Here is a 19732-nt window from a genome sequence, read left to right as displayed (position 1 = left end):
ATCCACATTATTATCAGTATATTTCTTCCCCATTCTTAAGATTTTGTTTCCATGTACAGCTGTGTCTTAGAAGTCCCAGCACTGCACTGGATGTACTGCCTTCATAGGTGTTGCTATGTGTTTCCTCAGTGTTTGGAGGAATATAATTAGATCAGACAGAAACAAGTGAAGGGAGGTAAATAGTAAAAGTTTCTTACCCACATATACTTGGTCGTGTCCCTTCAATGATGCACCATACAATTAACTACAAAGGAAATGGATTTGTTGTTATATGACAGTCATAACAAGGAAACAGATTTCTGCAGTGCCAAGATCTTGAAGTATTTTGAAACCAACATTATATTTTGAAACCAACATTAAAACAACTAAGCATTTGAAACTATAATAGATGACTGAAACTACCTTTTAAAATCATGGCTTTAAAATCACTGCTTACTAAGTGGAACTGCTTCATGAGAATGGATAAAACATACAGAATGTTACATGCATTCTCAAAAAAAAACCTATTTTAAAACCCCACCCCTACATAAGTAGAAAAATAATGGTTTGGTACTAAATTTGAAGAACTTTCTAATTAGGTAACCCATGAAAATGTTCCACTATAGAAATAATATAACACTACTGAAAATTAATAGAACACACAAATTGATATATATCTATTATACAGTAAGTATTATTAAAAATATAGTGAAAACTGCTACCAGCATTGAGTCACATTCTGCTATAGTTTTGCTTTGGAAGTAATGAGCACCCGTAGGTATTAGTGCCATTGTCTTTAAAATTGGAGACTCACTACTCAGACTCCAATTACTTCTGGTGTGTATCTGTGAGGTCTGAGAGATATCAAGAAACCCTTGGCTAACAACCTTTTATTCTATGGTGCAGTGCATCTGCATATAGTTGAAGAGTCATCAAGCATGTAGACACCATACAAACAAAAAGTACATTTTTGGATGTATTTCTGTGAATACCTCACTGAACTGTGAGAGTTTGTTTACAGAGTTGCTCAGCAGCTTCACTTTCCATTGACTTCAGTTGCTGGCTCTTCAGGATCTGAGTTTACAAAGGGAGGAGTCATGAAAAAGAGAGTATGTACACTGTTTCAAGAGCTACACTGCTAGATTTTTGTTGTATTTCTATCCATTCAGAACTGGTGTTTCAGTTCATTTCTAAACATTTCACTTAAAAGGACTACTGTATTTACTCAGTAAAAGCAAAAAAAAATTATAAGCCTTTTAGGATTTTCAAAGCAGCTGAGCCAATTCTGTGTCCTGCATCCACTGAAATTTATTGGGATTTGACTGTCTAATTGCTCTACACTTTACAGAAAATACCAACTTTGTGTGCAGCTATGGAAAAACTGAAGCCATTATACTACTAGCCATGCCATCATTTTAACGTACAATTAAAATAAAGAAGATATGCTAAATAACACAAAGATGCTCAGAAAAGAAAGGAGTTCTACATGCAGGGAGCTTACATGGAGAAAGTAAGGTAAGGAAAAAAAAAAAATCCATTCCTAAGGAAGGGGTGAGTCTTTTAGCATCATCTGAACCATTTTGCACCAAAGTGAAATACATAAAATTATAAACACTTAGATTTTGAGGAATTAGCCTGTAGTAGGTCCTGTTTTGTAATGATTATCTGCAAGAACTTTTACAACATTGCAATTAATTATCAGCCACACTGATACTTTATGACCAGAATGTCAACGGGAGCATTATTCATGCATGGGTCTAAAAATCTTAGAATTTACTGCTGCTTTTCACATACAAAAGCTTTCATTTTTGTCGTAGTGTCATTAAAATGATCAAAAATTTAATCCCAAATGACACAGAATAAAATTCTAATGGATAAGATAATAAGTATTTTTTCCACCTTTCAAATTTTTTTATTCTGAACATCCTTAGGCTCAGAAATTTCACATTATAAGTGACCCTTAGAGAGTGATGTGTCATTATTTTTTTCTGAAATAAAAAGCCAGAGATAGTCAACCTTCAGTGAATGTTTTGATGACGTATAAGAGTGAGCACAACCAGAAATATCACAATGGAAATACGAAACATGAAATACATAAGAATTTACAGGAACTGAAGTTATCTTTTTTTCTTTTTAGGCAGAGAGAGTGTACCCAAAAATCTGTGTCAAACTGGAAAACTGCAGATTCAACTCTCCGTTTTATGAATTAGTGTTGACTAGTTAACCCCGGCTTTGGCCTTCTTGGACAAACTCAACCCCAGCTCTAGAACTATCAGGAACATGTTTTAAACTGAATCAGAAAGAGGCCCCAAACTATGTTACTACCAACTTAAAGACGTTCATGTATTCTTTTAAAGTGCGTGTCATAGTAGGAACTCTTGCTACTATTTAAGGTAAGTATGTGATAACACAATATTTTGCTATCATCTGTGAAGATTAAATAAAATGGATACAGTAAAGTAATCATGAGATTCTTGGCAATACTTATGAATGCTAAACTGTGCAGCCCTAATCTCTCAGACCTTATGCAGCAGAAATCCTGAACTCGTGCTTTCATGATGTGCTTCATAGGGATAATAGGTTTTGCACATGAAGACAGTTAGAGATTTATTCACCTTCAAGAAAGCCATGAACGTAAATGATTTGGAGTCTTAAATGCCTACTATTTCTATGTATTTGCATACAATATATGTTTTAGTGAAAAGCAAAAGCAGAAAAAAATTAGTCATTAATTTGTAAAATGTTCATGAATTTGCTTTTACCATTTTTTGGTCAGTTCAACTTTTAAGCTTAAGGGCTATAAAATGTTAGTTTCCTAAGTGCAAAATCATAATAATTACTTAAGAGTACCTTCAGCCTTCACATAAACTTGACCACTCTTCACAGGGCCAGCTGCAGAATTATGTGAAAATTTTCTGTGGCATAAGAGAATTATTGTGATTTATAGTTTGTACATTTGGGGTAGTGTACAAAGTTTGCCCTTAGAGTTGGAAACATAGCATAGAAGATAAGAACATCATTTTTATGGGGCACCATAAAGATTGCTTTTCATTTGACATCTTTTGCTTGAATTCACTTTTACTAAACCATGCAAACTTTGTATTTGCCTGCTATTCACTAACAAAAGTGAGACTCTGTAGGGATAGGATACTCAGATACCTTGTTTGAAAATTCTGGTTTGAGGCTTGTTTTTAGCTCCAAACATGACACAGAACAGACTGTAGTTGTGATTCAGCCAGGACCCATAACATAGCAGAAAGTGGCAAGTTATTAAGAAACAGAGTTCATGTACTGGTTGCTGAATCATTAATTTAAAGTAAGCACAAGTTGGTATTTACAGCAACTGAAAATTCAGATCTTTTTGGGGCTAATCTCATCCCATCCATTAAAAATAGATGGAAAATATTCTGAATGTTAAGGCAGATTTCAAGGCAGATTGCAAAGTGCATCTATATTCACAAGTGGATTTTAAAGACCTGATCTATACCTGGGTTTTGACATAGCCTACCATCAACACTTCTGTTAACACACTTCAAGAAAGACCTGGCATTAACGAAATCATCTTGATCACCTGTCCCTCCTGACAGGTCTTGTACTGATTAGAATGGAGTCATATCTGGGCTACTGTACTCCTGGATGACTAAATGCCTCAGGGTTTCCTTTTAAAAAGACAACTTGGGTATACCACGCCGGCCTTTTTTTCTAGTAGGAATTTGGCTGCAGGGACCAGTACAAAGACCTCAAAGGTCCCTACTGCAGGTCTGACAAGTCCTGTACTCTGGGTATTTTCCCGATAATTTTTAGGATAATTTTTAGACTGTGGAGGACTGCCTAGGTCATGTTCTTGTGGGAACTCGTAGTCTGTTTATTGGTGCAAATTTAACTCATGAAATAAGATAACTCTGTTTATTATGAGAAGGGATTATGATGAGAACTCCTCTGTTGATGCTTTTCAAATTACTTTGCTACTCTCTATTCCATGACTAGGAAGATGATATTCAGCTTCTTTCTCAAAATTTCTTCCTGAGCCCCTGATTCTTCTCACATGGAAGCAAGAGAGTGCTCCATCACCCATCCAGCACAGTCACTATAACACATCCATATAGAGAAACACAGTACCCACACGGAAAATCTAGGAAAAAAAGGGAAACTTTTGTCCCATGTTAACAATACACAGTGTAAACCTGCCCCTAATGCTCTGTGTTAATAGATATCAACTACTCTTTTAACGTGATTAAACTCTGTAAAAACTTTAATACTAAAAATTATAAATAATTATTTGATACCATAGAATATTTTCACATAATTCTGTAAGCCACCCTGTGAATGTTGGTTATGTTTAGGTAAAAACTAAAATCACTGCTTTGTGAAGGGAAAATCACATATCCAGAACAGCAATATCTCTAGTGAAAACCTAGACACTTTCTTTTAGATTCACCGAAGAAATTATAAAAATTGGTTACCTGCATAAAATGACCTTTTGCTAGACCCAGTCTGACAGAAATGTGCATTGGTCCTCTCAGCACCACTCCTAAATCTCTGTTTTCATATAAGACAATGTTAGCCCATTGCCTAATATTAACCCCCATTTTCCCCATTACTCCAGTTGAGATACACTCTACATATTTGTGACAGTGTGAATCACAGAAACTCCTTCCTGCATGACATCCCCAGTGCTGGCTGTCTAGTGTGTAACATGGATTCATAAACCCTTCGAGGCTACATGCCAGCTCTATGTCTAGCCTTGATCTTAAGATCTCTGGTCAGCCAGAAATGGCCAAAAAGAAAAGTCGAGAAGCTATGACTAAGCTTTCATTAGGAACACTTTTTTTCACTAATGCCTAATCCCATAGCATCAGCCCTTGTTGACACTGTGTGTGTGTCAACTCACATTCATTACTGCTTTAAAAGTCATTTAAAACTACACCACCATGTTAGTTCATAACTTAATTCCTAGTTCCCCTATCAAGTGAAATTCTAACCTTTAGTTGTTATGCTGTATTTATTCATAAACCAGTTACTCTGTCCGTCACAAAACAAATTTTCCATACTGGATAAAATTCACCTCCAGTGGCTCACTGGGTCTTTCACAATATGGGTAGCTTGTTGTCCTGATTCTTTAATTGTCACCTTAAAAATAAGCTAACTGGATCTAGTCAAGAGGTCCTTTTCTGATTTACCTGTAGATAAATACACATATGCAAAGCTTTTCTCTTTGCATGGAGTTGTAGTTCTTCAGCACTCAACATGTCTGAATACTAATTTCAACCTAGCCTTAAACAGATTTTCCTCTAATCTGAAATTCTTGGCAACTAAAAGAACCTAATTAGGGTTTTTCTGTTGGCAATAGTTCTGTTTCTGCGAGAGTGAAACATATTTCAATTGAATGTTGTTCAGATTGCTTAAACATTGCCAGCTAAAACACAGATTTGAACCTCACTGAGCATCCTATCTGGGCAAAGGAAAGAATTCAAGTCCAACATTTTGACGCTGTTAAAACTAGGCAAGCAGTTGTATAAGGAGCTCTTATTGGCTCTTGTCTGCCATTAAATTTAACACTCCTCTTAACCCTAATCACAGGCCAGCATCTGCTACCACTGCAGACAGAAGAAACTCATTGGGTCCTAAATGAAAGCTATAATACCATACTGGAAAAAAAAAATCTAGCTTTGTGGTCCCTTAGTTTATAATCTTCTACCATTTGAATCCAAAACCTCTGCAAAACTTCACCCACATTCATCGAACAACCTGCATGAAAAATCTTTACCCTTGGCACTTTGTTGAAGCAGCTGAATAAATTGACTCAAATAAAAAGACTTGTTTTGAAGAATCTGCCTTTCAGACTCAAAATCATAAGCCAAGGGAGAAAAAGAAAATTTGCACTTATCTTACTATATTTCCCCTTATCCTAGCAAGTTTCCACCACTGATTGAGAGACAATGAGTTGTCCAGCTGGAATAAAGCTCTGCCTATGCACGTGAGCCTGCTAATTCTTCACCATCTGAGAACACTGAGCTAACAACATGCTCATTGCCTCAGCTGGCAGGGTCAGCACTGGAGAATGTTCGAATTTACCTTTGAGCCTTAGACAGTGCAGCCCTATAAAGAACCCCTGGTTAGGGTCAAGTAGGCAACTTCGCAATTTTGCTTGCTATGGTGACTTTCTGTCTTCAGGTGATTTCTCACTGGATTTTTTTCTCCGGTTCTTGCTAATCTGTCTACTGCCATAGAGACCAACTGAGAGAAATGTGGCAGTATTTTTTAAAAATATAGATAGATATAGATATAGATATAGATATAGATATAGATATAGATATAGATATAGATATAGATATATTCTTTATAGAAAGTAAAAATCCAAGATAAAAAACTTCAAGTGCATCATTATACAGAACTGCAAAATTTAATTATAACTGCTAAAAGTATGTATCCTAGCATATGCAGTACCATTTTACATGTTTAACAGGAGGTCTTTATGTATAAGATCTTCCAGGCAGCTGCACTCACTAAAGTAGAATCAACTTCAGGCAAGTATACAAGCAGTTTGATGTGTAAGATCACCTGAGTTCAGGAAAGAAAAAATAATTGAAATAGTAATAGTCAAGCCAAGACAATTTGAAACATGGCAACTGCAGAAAGCAAAGATTTTTAGATTGGACTACTGTATTTTACAGTGAGGGATAATGCGAGGCCTGTCTGAAACTAGAACAGCATTTAGGTGTCCTTAGATACTACTCAGCTCCCCATAGTCCTAAGGAATCATTTGGACATCTCAAGGTACAAATGTATTTTTCTCTACTTATCTAGGAATATTTCTGGTTAGTGACTACCTCCTGAACAGCTGCATTGTGATGGAAAACACCAGGACTGGTAGCATTACAGCTTTTGGTGATGCCATAATGAAGATGTCTAGGCAGGGAACGTATCAGTACCCTATTTGGTCAGTCTATGGGACTTACAACCTTTTCCATAGGTGGGATTGTTGCTCTCTGCATCTGATGCTCACCAGTTTTTTTTGAGGTGTATCATGTTTTCACTTGCAGTAAGGTAGGAGTTAGGTATTCATGCCATATTTCCTTTGCTGTAGTTACCTTTCTTTCATTTGTAATTACTCTAGCCATTGACTCAAAAAAACAAGAATTATTGTACACACCAGGTTCAGACTGTTCTAATAAAAATAGGATGAAATGATTTGTGATTGTAATGCTAAGTTTACTTTGACCTAGTATCATTATTGAAAAATGCATAAGGACAAATTTCAGTACTATTTGTGACCATCCAACAGAAAGACGTTAGGGACCACAAACCTGGAAGTTAAATGAGACTTGGTAAAACTTTAGGACATTATGAACATCCAATCTATTTAATGGGGAGTATGTTTTTTCCTAAGTCTTTCATCTTGGAAGTGGAAACATTTCCCATTGGGATCAAAGGGAAAATGTTACTGGCATCCTCTGTACGTACCTAATACAAGGAGATCTTCAGGGTTTAATTAGATGAAGAAGTTTGTCCACATGAAAAGCCAGCAGTCATCCAAATTATGGTGCCTGTCACAACTGTTTGAACTCTCTCAACAGTTTCCCAGATACTGCCGAGATCTGCAGCCAAAGCCAGAAGCTCTGATAAATACCAGATGCCAGATACTTGGTGTCTCTGGCCTTAGTACAGTCCAACAACATTAACTTACACAGGCTACTTTTTGGTGGTCACATTTTAGTTTGCATTAGGCAATACACGTGAGCTTATCTTTTATAACTAAGTCCCATTGGAAAAACGCCATCATATAGCTCAGGTTACCTGCAATTTCTCCTTTCTATTCGGAAACAAATTTATAGGATAGGACAATACCTATAGGGGTGTCCTATTAGCCAACCCCAAACAATGGATTCTCCTCATTCAATAATTTGTTTATTATCACTGGTTGTGGGCAGACACCCTTCGACAGGAAAGATCACCTCTCTATGCATTGGAGGAAGCTATATGCCATGAATATCACATTCAGATTTTAAGAGGCAACAAGATATGCTCAGGTCATGATTACATTCCCAAGGACACATTCATAACATTGCTCCGTTTCAAACTCATGGCAGTTCACAGATGTGTCCTTATTCGAGCCAACATTTTCGCGTATAATATTTTTTGTTAGAGGAGACTATACCAAAAAGCCACTTATAATGAACTAAACACATAGTACAACAAAGTGTGTGTGTGTGGTGACGGAGGGTAGAGGTAACATGGAAGACAATAGAATATATTATTTTAAAAATATTAGAAAAATTGTCTGAAATTTCTTTCATTTTCTTTTACTTCTAAGAAAGGAAACGGAATAAAGTTGTGGCCTGGCCTAGATTAGAAGGAAGGTGGTGAAGGAGTTATAAAAAAAACAGTCAGAAAGGGAGGAAACCATTCTCCTGGGAGAAGAAAGAGTGAGTTACAATTGACAGCAGTGATATAAGACATGAAGGAGATAAAACAGTGAAAGGCAGAATATGCCCTGCATCCCTGACATATCCAGAAAATAAGACATATCAAATTGGCAGAAAGCTGTTCAAAGTAAAAAAAAAATAAGGATCAATTACAGCTCTACTGACAAAGACCTAAAAAGGCTTTTGCACTGTTTAATATGGCTGTTGATCCCAGATTTTCTTACTGAAGCTAGCAGCAAATGAAGGAGGTGGTAAGAAAAGGCCTTTGACTGCCTACTGTTCTGGAAACCAGCCAGCAACAACTGCAGGTCTTCTACCATTTTTTTCTTTCTTTTTCCACTTTTGCTACAGATTACAAATCTTTATCTCTGTGTCTTTTCTAGGAGAAATCCCAGTGTGAGCATAAACCCATCTTTTTTATTCCGTAAATTCTATCCTGTTGCACTGCTTATATTTTGGCCACTATTAAAAATGCCTTTGCTAATTGTGTCAGCCTCCTGAAGAACAAATTACTCCACATACTACACTGGATTTTATTAGAGATTTTCTATATAACAGACATTTTAAAATCATTAATGTATAGCTTTAATCACCACCTTACATCCCAATTTCCCTTGCTATATCAAAGATTAGATTCTTTGAGTTGCGTGTTTTTTCCTGACATAAATTTCTAACCGACAGGTCTGTTTCTTCAAGTATTTTTTATTAATAGGAGTAGGAGATAGATGTTCTAAATCAATTAACTGTCAGTGAATATTTTACTCTTCTTGAGGATTTCTAATATCTTTGTCAACCTCCAAAATTCTGTGATTCTGCCTAAAAGCTTTATGCAATTTTCATGCCTTCCAAGAACCCTGTAAACTACCCCTTTGACATCCAATGTATAGCCATAATGAGTTTCTTGTCAAACACACCTTGCCCTGAAACTTCAGGATAATTGGAGCTTTTCCTGTTACTCATTTGCAACAATAAAAGAGCTCAGCAGGTCTGTAGGAAAGTGCAATAAGCTGGGACAGAGGATAGATGGTTGGGAATATTTCAATTGCAAATAATGTTAAACCAATGTTTTAAAAATCACAAATGACCAGATGTTCATCTGAGAGACCAGGTTTTTTTTTTTCCAAAATATCCTTCCATGACAGCACAAGATCCACAGAAATATCAGTTTCTACTGTCCATTTGGCTATGCCAATTAACAGACTTTCCTGATAATGTGTTTGGGCCTGAGCCCGAGTGGGACTGGCATGACTTATGTCAGTGCTTGACAATGGCTTTCAGACTCCAATGCATAAGTCCCAGGAGGTCTGGCTTCACAGGGAATGGCCACCCATGATAACTTAACTGCCAAAACACCAAAATGTGCCCAATAATTGTTTGGATATGGCATTGTTTGGAAAACAATGAACTCAGGCCAGATAAAAGTCTGTTTAGTAGCTTGGACATTCACAGCCCAGTGCATGGAAATGTTCTTAGGCATGCTTGGATTTACTCATACAGACACAGCCCATAGGTGTAACAGCATTTCAAGGAGACTCATGCATCAGAGAAGAGTTTTATGACCCATTTTTACTGTAGATCTTCTCTAACTGATGTCCTGGAATCTCCATGAGAATAATTAAAAATACAACAGCCCTTGTTGTCTTTGTGTAACAAGGAATGGAGGGTAAAAAACATGGGGTGTTTGGGCTTTTTAATAAATCACTACTAGTTTGCATAATGCATTTTCTGGCTTAAACCACACGATGGGTAGATTAGAGATTTGCAAAGAAAAATCCACGATTAATAATGGATATTAAATAGGTCTTTTAAGTCATCCAATTGAAAGATTGTTCCTGCTCACCTTCAAAGCATTTTTTAAACTCTATCATCTTATACGTAGGAAAGTTTCCTTTGCTGGATTGAAAAAATATTGTGAAGTTTCTCACACACACATACACTAACAGACACACAGCCTCGAGTCCACAAATTTTGGAAAGTACAAGTTTCAGTTCCATCTCAACGGCCAGAACAAGGTACCAAATATAAAACAGAACAAAAATCTAAATAAAATACTCCAGGAGGTTGCCTTATTCCATTCTATTTCAGTAAATTATGCATGTTTTCCTATGTGTTTTGGCACTAGGAAAAAATAGGAGGCTGCCTCTTAATTATGCAAACACAAGGAATATATATGTCGTTTTACAGCAAGTTGCTTTGGCTCTGCTATGAAACTTTTTAAGCAACTCAGGTCATTCTGACGTCCTGTCACTTAAAAAGCAGGAATGCAACATTTCATCACAGGAAAACCAAGGTGTGAAATTGGGCTTTACAAGGTATAACACAAGTAAAGTGCTGTACAGCATCTTTCAGATTTCATCTTGATTTTTGTCCAAAAGTAGAAATGTTTCAGAGAAATATTTTGGCAAATACTTCCTTTATACAATTCTTAGCATCTTCAAAAAGTCATGGAAATTTTCTAGTATGAATAAAGACACAAAAATATGGTTTGAGACTGAGTGTCACCTATGGCAAATGGCTGAGGAAGAACAGGATTTACTTAGTTTATCATCTTATTTTAAACTTGCAGACAACAACAAAGAAATTATTTTCCACCTGCAGCCTGGTTGATTTGAATGTTCTGCTAAATGCAGTCATCAGAATGAATGGCTAATTATTTTAAAAACACAGGCTATAATCAGTCTGGCTGCCATTTCAAATGCATATAATTGTTTCAGAATGAGCAAAAAGCATGATCAAGGCCATGTGAGTGCCAGGAAGAGAAGAGAAGAGAAGAGGAAGAGGAAGAGAAGAGAAGAGAAGAGAAGAGAAGAGAAGAGAAGAGAAGAGAAGAGAAGAGAAGAGAAGAGAAGAGAAGAGAAGAGAAGAGAAGAGAAGAGAAGAGAAGAGAAGAGAAGAGAAGAGAAGAGAAGAGAAGAGAAGAGAAGGGAAAGTTTGGAATAGAGACTTCCTGTACGGAAAACATCTGTATTGGAGTCAAAGATACTGCACGTTCACTGTAGTGTGGTTTCAGAGTCACATGGCCAGTGCAGCACCTGTTATTCACTCAGCCCGCCCAGGTACGCTGCTTTGGGTGATCCAGGGGTGCAAGAGCATGTTCCAGAACACATCCCCTTTTCAAAAGACTGTTACCCCACTGAGTGGTGGTTACTCAAAACAAACTTTAGAAACAACTCTGTTTTTGTCTTCAATCTGAATATCAGGTCCACCCCGAAATTAAAATCTTGTAAAATATTCACTTTCTATTTCATTCAGAATGGTTGGATGCTTGAGCCATGAAGGTCTGTGTTTTTACAAAATACAGTTATCAACTGAAACAATTATTTTGGCTATAGTGTATAAACATAGTTAATGTTTTTAAGAACTTCTTGCATATATGTCTCACATGCAAAGTGGAGCAGCAAAAGTTAACTTAAAGGAAACCACAGCAATAAAGGCCATAAGAATGAAAGAGACATACAAATCCAACATTTTTCCAAATTCCTTTTAATAAAGTATTCCCTTATTTTAAAAGATGATAGTCCTGATGTTTTCCATTTAGTAGATAACAGATTTCTCTAGTATAAACACTATTCAGTGAGCTATTCAAAATGTTGGGAGGAACCTTTTGAAAACCAAAGTGATTATACATTATACCCCAACCTGCTGATAGCCTGCAGGAATGTGTCCTCCTAAAGATCATTTTAGTGTTTATGCATCTATAAAAGCACTTCTCACCTATGTGCTCTTCTTCTTTCGCCCTAGCACCTCCTCCTCCCTCTGCTTTATACACAGCTTACGGAATTAACGTGTGTGAACAGCAAACTGTTCAAAGTTATGCAGCATATAATTTCCAGAATACTGTTCTCTAATTACATAATGAATTGTCAACAGGATAGGAAAGACACTCCTATGGTTTAAGAATTACATTAGGAAATACATGACTCAGAAAGGCTTAATAAAGTTAACAGGAACAGAAGTATCAAAGGAAATATCAACAGAAGCTCTTTTTATGGCTGAACATAATAGGTTACCACTGTGATGTTACCACTCTGCATGCAGTTCCAGTGTTTAGCCTATCAAAATGATCCCTAAGAGAATTACAACAGTGTTTCAAGAACTGTAAAACTTACCTTACAGGATACTAAGGAAGATCAGTGAGTTGACAGATCAAGAACATGCTTAGCAGGACATTGATAGTGGTCTGTAAGAAAGAAGGTATCAAAACATTCTTAATTTATCAGATAAATGCAAAATAAGATGTAATAAATAACTGTTAAAGCATAAAAGTCAAACCAGAATGAATATTAGTATTAAGAATTAGGTATTAGAACTGTTTTTCATGTTATGCAAAGTCCTTGGAGAATTTCTAGCAAAGCTTGATATCTCTTAGAGCTTATTATTCACTTATGACCTTACTCTCTGCATAGACAGTGAAACCCACATAAACAGCAAGACGCACTCTGTCCAACAGATGGACCATATGAGCCAGAGGGAACACTACACATGCATGAAAGGGCAAGGTCGCACTATAAAGAACAGCACTAAGAGGAAGCAGGACAGGTGTTGGTCATTCCTGCCCTTCTGTCTTCCCAAAGTATTAAAAGATGAGGTAAAGAACAGATGCCTGTCACCAGAGGCATAACCAAGTAGTGATGAAAGCTAAAGAAAGGCTGTAAACAAAACATTTCCCCCAAAGCCACAAGATCACAGTGCAAGGGTATCTGGTTTCTCCTGTACAGGCAAGGTACCAGAGGGTCTCTTCAGTCTTTTTTCCCAATGCACTCAAGTGAGGCATATGACTGTTCTGAGCCAGCTTCTTATGGCCTTGTGTGACCCTAGTGGGAGATGATGAAAAGCAGCCTAGCTAGACACAGGTTGCCAGTGGTGCAGTCATTGAGAAATTCCATGTCCGTCTCAGCACCTTGACTGTCTGCCAGTGATTCAGCATGCCTGAACATTGCCTGCGACGTGTATATTACTGAGTGACTTCAGTGTGTTAGGAAAGAAGATTGATGAAGCAAGCAATGCTATAGTTATATATAATGCTATAGCCTATACCAAATTTAATTTGCGTAGAACAAATACTCTTCTAAGAACACCATTGAGTTGTTTCTAGCTGAGACAAACTATTTATATAAGTTGCATTGTTCTGGTATAATGCAGCTACTAAAACCTATTCTAGTCTATTCTGGTTTATATATTTATGATATTTATGATATTTACATACTATACAATTTCTGATTAGTAAAATGAAAATAAAATCTAAGATTCAATTCTACCATAAATCTTTATTTCCATTTGCAATTGAGGGATCACCATTCTAAAAAACACCTAGTACACATGCTCTCAGGCTGAAGCAATTTTGTTTATATGGTAGGAATTGTTGTTCAGAATCATAAAATCCTATGAGGAAACCTCAGTTTCTGCTATAATTGTTTCCACTTTAAAACCCAGGTCATTTTGAATATATAAACATCCACTCTGACACTGGTATATCCTGTGTGTTTGGTAAGAAAAACACTTTAGCTTCAAACAAAGGACATAGCATCGTGTTAACCAGACACTGGCTTACTGCAGACAAAACCAAAATCCCCACTTAAATTATCTTTACATTTGAATTCAAATTTATCTCCCTAGGAAGACACAGTGAAAACGAATGGAAACACAACATTGTGTGCAATTTTTACACTGTTAAGAATACATATTAGTTTGGATCTGGGATCTTAAGACCTTTCTTTATGTACCTTCACTCAATTTTTGTGAGTGCTTTTGAGTGCTCTCCCTGTACATAATTTATAACTCGTCTTGAAAAGAAAAACAGAACCAGCCATAAAATCTTGAGAGAACTGTCTTCTGATTCAGTAAAACTTTTTATTTTTTCTCTGCAGCTCCTACATATGCAGCAGGTGTAAATGTATGATTAGATTTCCACTTCTGGTTGTCTCACAAACTGCAAGCAAAAAGAAGTAGAAAGTTCTTTGCTATCTGTACTCTACAACGTGTGTAAACATTACACAGTTTTGATTTGTTCTGACGGCTTGATCACATCTGTCCATCTTCTTTGTGGTGAAAAACGTGATCATTGACAAAACAGATTGGTAAAACTGGAGTGCAATATCACATATAATGTGTAACTGTTTCTGAGTTTCATCATGGTGGGATAAGAGTGGAAATTTCTGGACACTAATAAAGGACATTATTTCCTTGATCATGTGAAGAGTGTAGATGTAATTCGAACCAGAAAACACAATGTAATGCCTGTTGGTGCACGACCTGCAAATTAGCATTACAGACGATACGGAAAAAAGCCTGCTGGGATGATTCGAAGACTGAGTGATGGATGTCCTGGGGAGGCATGGAACAATAGCAGGAGACTACGGATTAACTTGATAACGACCTGAAGGATACCTCGTGCAAGAAATCGAGTTCAAAGTACAGAAGTGAAGATAAGGAAAATGAAAAGGAGATGGCCACATGGACAATATTGACCTGCAGAATAATATAAAAGGAACTAAGAGCTTGGACTTAAGTGTGTGTTGTTGGTGGAGCGGAGACTCCCCAGCGCACCCAGCGCTGTTTGCTTTTATGCTTTCCCATATAAACATAATAAAGCAATCTTTTGCAGAAATTATAATTGACTGAGTATTTATAACAATCAGAAGGAGAATACTAAAGAAAGAAGACTGGATAAGTTTTTATAAAAGCATATTCTTTAATCTACCTTAACTATAGAAGTGCAATTATTCTTTGTTTCTTTCTTTCATAAAAGAAGACAATCAGTTTCTTTTCTGAACCTTCTTTAGTTACCAGAGTCGCTTGTTTTTTGTGGCAGATGTTTCCCCATAAATTTCTCATAGAACCTCCTGTTTTCTGCAGCTTGCTCGGTTTTGAATGGAAGCCTAAAGTGCAATTGTCAGTGATCAGCAGACAGTGGCAGGAGGAAGACCTCTGATTGTTCATTATTCTTCTGTAAATCAGACCTATTCATTACAGCTCTAGCCTGGGGGGGGTGGACATGGGGGGAAGAATGGTACTGAATAGAAAAACAGATTCAGGATTAAAACAAAATATTGTGCAATCTGGTCTCAGTTCTTAAAGAAGCGAAGTCCTTAAAAACTGAGAATTGTGATGATTAAATTATTTCAGAGATTATTTATTGGATTTATCCTGCAAAATCAGTCACTAAAACACATTGGTCTCTGGTTGAACCTTTGCTATGTTTCAGTGAAACAAAGCAATGGGCTCTCCCTGTGCTAAGCAGAGAAGACACTGGAAGTGAACGAAAGTAAACACAACAAATCACAATCATGTTGAAATAATTTTGCAATAAGGAAAAAATGTGACACAGAAGAAGTTAATCTGAGTCAAGATATCTGTTGCATTTTCATTGGCAGTGGGCTGTTCAATCTGAAAGGCTAAATGCATCGTTGACTCAAGAGTAATTGACTGGCAGCAAGCACAGAAGTACATAGAAGTTGAACAGACCAGACAAAGCCAAGGTGCATGTCGTGCCTAAAGCCCACCATGAGACTCATAGCTTCTTTGGTTTTAAGGATAGCAACAGTATTGCATGGTAACTGTCCCAGCTCAGATCAGAAACCATACAGCTTAATTCATGCAGTGCTGTGCCCAAACTCTGCCCTTCGTTGCCTGAGATGAATCACAGAATCACAGAATTACAGAATCACTAGGTTGGAAAGGACCCACTGGAGCATCGAGTCCAACCATTCCTAACACTCCCTAAACTATGCCCCTAAGCATTTCATCCACCCGTCCCTTAAAGACCTCCAGGGAAGGTGACTCAACCACCTCCCTGGACAGCCTATTCCAGTGCCCAATGACCCTTTCCATAAAAATTTTTTTCCTGATGTCCAGTCTGAACCTCCCCTGGTGCAGCTTCAGGCCATTCCTTCTTCTCCTGTCCCCTGTCACTTGGGAGAAGATGCCAGCTCCCTCCTCTCTGCAACCTCCTTTCAGGTAGATGTAGAGAGTAATAAGGTCTCCCCTCAGCCTCCTCTACTCCAGGCTGTACAACACCAGCTCTCTCAGCCACTCCTCGTAAGACTTGTTCTTCAGCTCCCTCACCAGCTTCGTTGCTCCTCTCTGGACACGCTCCAGAGCCTCAACATCATTCTTGTGGTGAGGGGCCCAGAACTGAACACAGTACTCAAGGTGCGGTCTCACCAGTGCCGAGTACAGAGGGAGAATAACTTCCCTGGACCTGCTGGTCACACCGTTTCTGATACAAGCGAAGATGTCATTGGCCTTCTTGGCCACTTGGGCACACTGCTGGCTCATGTTCAGTTGGCTGTCAACCAACATCCCTAGGTCCTTCTCCAGACAGTATTCTAGCCAGATTTCTCCCAGTCTGTAGCACTGCATATGGTTGCTGCTCCCCAAGTGCAGGATCCGCCATTTGGCCTTGTTAATCCTCATGCCATTGAGGTCAGACTGACAGGCCTGGATCCTTCCTGGATCCTCCCTGCAACCCTATTGTAGATCGGCACAACATCAGCCAGCCTCCAGTCCAGGGGAACTTCCCCAGTCGGCCAGGACTACTGGAAGATGATGGAAATGGGCTTGGAAAATACATCCGCCAGCTCCTTTAATACTCTTGGGTGGATCCCATCCGGCCCCATAGACTTGCTGGGCAAGCAAGTCTCTAACCACCTCCTCTTGGATCATGGGAGCCTCACTCTGCTCCTCTAACTCCTCTAACAACTTTCCTTACTATTAAAGACTGAGGCAAAGAAGGCATTAAATACCTCAGCCTTGTCCTTATCCCCTGTCACTCTTGTTCCTTCTGCATCCAATAGGGACTGAATATTCTCCCTAGTCCTCCTCTTCTTGTTAATGTATTTATAGAAAGATTTTTTATTATCTTTCACAGACTTAGCCAATTTGATTTCTAGTTGGTCCTTAGCCCTCCTGATTTTTCCCTGCACAATCTCACTTCCTCCCTGTAGTCCACCCAAGATGCCTGTCTGTTCTTCCAAAGCTCATAGACATTTCTCTTCTTTTTGATATCTCTCAAGATCTCCCTGCTCAACCAAGCTGGTTTTTTTCCCATGCCAGCTCCTTTTCTGGAACACAGGGATGGCTTGCTCTTGAGCTGCTAGTATTTTATTTTTGAAGAGCGCCAAGCCCTTGTGGGCTCCCTTGCCTTGAAGGACTGTCTTCCATGGGACTTTGCCAACCAACCTTCTGAACAGTCCAAAGTCTGCCCTCTGGAAGTTTAATGTGACTGTTTTGTTAATCCCCTTCTTTATAACACCTAGAACTGAAAACCCTACCATCTCATGATCGCTTTGTCCCAGGTGTCCTCAAACCGTCACATCCCCCACAAGACCTTCTCCATTCACAAACAGCAGGTCAAGGAGGGCACCCTCTCTTGTTGGTTCACTAACAAGTTGTGTGAGGAAGTTGTCTTCCATGCATTCCAGGAACCTCCTAGACTGCTTCCTTTCTGCTGTATTGTACTTCCAGCAGATATCAAGAAGATTGAAGTCACCCACAAGGAGAAGAGGTAGAGATCTAGAGACTATTCCCAGCTGTTTCTAGAAGAGCTCATCAGCTGCTTCTTCTTGGCTGAGTGGTCTATAACAGACTCCCATCACAATGTCTGCCTTCTTGTGAGCTCCTTTGATTTTAACCCACAGGCACTCAGTTCCTTCCTGACTGTAATTGATCTCTAGGGTATCAAAGTACTCTCTAATGTAGAGGGCTACAACACCTCCTCTCCTACCCTTCCCGTCCCACCTGAAGAGTTTATACCCCCCCATGGCTGCACTCCAGTTATACGAGTCATCCCACCACATTTCTGTGATGGCAATTGACGGAGACCAGCTCACAGGGACGCCTAAATCGACAGACGGACTACCGCTCTGGTGGCAAGTAGCAACATTTTATTCTCCAAACGGAGTTTTTATACTCTTCTGGTTGAGATAACATCATACTTGTATGCACTGTTTACATACTTTATTATTATTCTTGTCGTGAGAAAGCAGGCTCTACAAGTTCTACAAAACAAGGGTCTACGTGTCTGTCCAGAGTTCACATAACATCCTTAACTAAGTCTGCAGGTGTTCCTGGAGTGTATACATTTAGCTTGGGCCCTGGAATGGGGAGAAACCCATTATATCGCCAAGAACCTCTGTGTCCACATACTCCCTTCCAGGAGGAGCGGCTTTTGATCTCAGCACAGTTTTCTGTTATCGACCCTTTCAGGCCCCACAGAACACTGCTCTCAAGGCCTCTGGCTTCATCATTCTGCTTTTGACCCTTTCAGGCCCTCAGAATGTATAATGGTTCTCCTCAGGCAATGACATCGTAGTCACCTTCCCCTACAACAGCTTCCAGCTCCTCCTTCTTATTGCCCATGCTGTGTGCATTGGTGTAAATGCACTTCAGCTGGGCTGACAAACCTTCAGCCCTCATAAAGGGAATAGAGTTCATTCCCAATTGACTGGTCCTTGAAATAACTGACTCCACAGTGCCAGTTTCATTCTTGCTGTCCCCAGCTGTACTCACCCCCACTTGCTCTGTGGTGGTGTATCAGCAGTCCTCTCCAGCAAACCATATCTCAGTCGCTGGTATTTTAAGGATGGATAGAAGACAGGTGTATGCTTGGATTCAGGAGATACAAGCATGCGTGTTCATGGAGCAGTTTCTTGTCTATTGAACATCATTATGTGGTCTCTCTTCACTGGAAATATAAAAGCACATTATGGCTGTCCATGCATGAGGGTCTAATCCATCCATACACTCCTGCTCTGTGAGGGCATGAATGCAAGACACTTTTCCTGGGATCTGGCCATCTGACAGCTGCCACCTCTGCAGCAACACCGTGAAGAAGATGCCATCTACACCCCGTGACCATCCTCAACAGATTTGCTGTTGTTAGCAAAGGCTGAGCTGTACATAGCACAGAAAAATATCAAAGATGGCCATCTTCATGAAACAAGTAAATATGCGATCAGACCAGGGGAAATACAAAAGCACAGTAAAAACCCAAATAACTGGAAAATTAATATAGCAAACTAACAATGACTATGAGCTCTACAACTATGATTGATGCTTTCCAACAAATGCATGCCTTTTTTCTTACTCAATTAGGTACTGCAATTAATTATAAGAGGATTAATAAAACTGGTATCATAACTGAACATCTTCCAGAATACAATGTGATTTTTTTAGTCACAGATTGTTGCAATAAATTCAAGCAATTATTTATAAATTCTATAGTATTTGTTCTGTAAATTACATGAGATTACTTTAATACTATCTTAAAGACATATATCACACTTACATAAAATAATCTACAAGTTGTGGTATGTATGTGTAGGTTG

At 38.5% G+C, this 19732-nt stretch overlaps 1 long non-coding RNA gene across 2 annotated transcripts in view; it reads right to left on the bottom strand.

The window, feature by feature from the left end:
- Positions 1-19732, bottom strand: part of LOC128852607 (uncharacterized) — a 46254-nt gene that overhangs the window by 11927 nt on the left and 14595 nt on the right. For both annotated transcript variants that reach the window (XR_008450591.1, XR_008450590.1), the window contains exons 2-3: positions 12515-12585; positions 198-244 (exon numbers count right to left, since the gene is read on the bottom strand). This is a non-coding gene — a long non-coding RNA (uncharacterized LOC128852607). The remainder of the gene's footprint in view (positions 1-197; positions 245-12514; positions 12586-19732) is intronic.

Source organism: Cuculus canorus, chromosome 6 (assembly GCF_017976375.1).
Source record: "Cuculus canorus isolate bCucCan1 chromosome 6, bCucCan1.pri, whole genome shotgun sequence".
NCBI classification, from domain to species: Eukaryota; Metazoa; Chordata; class Aves; order Cuculiformes; family Cuculidae; genus Cuculus; species Cuculus canorus.
Note: the sequence above shows the minus strand (reverse complement) of the source record. Positions and strands in the feature narration are given on the sequence as shown.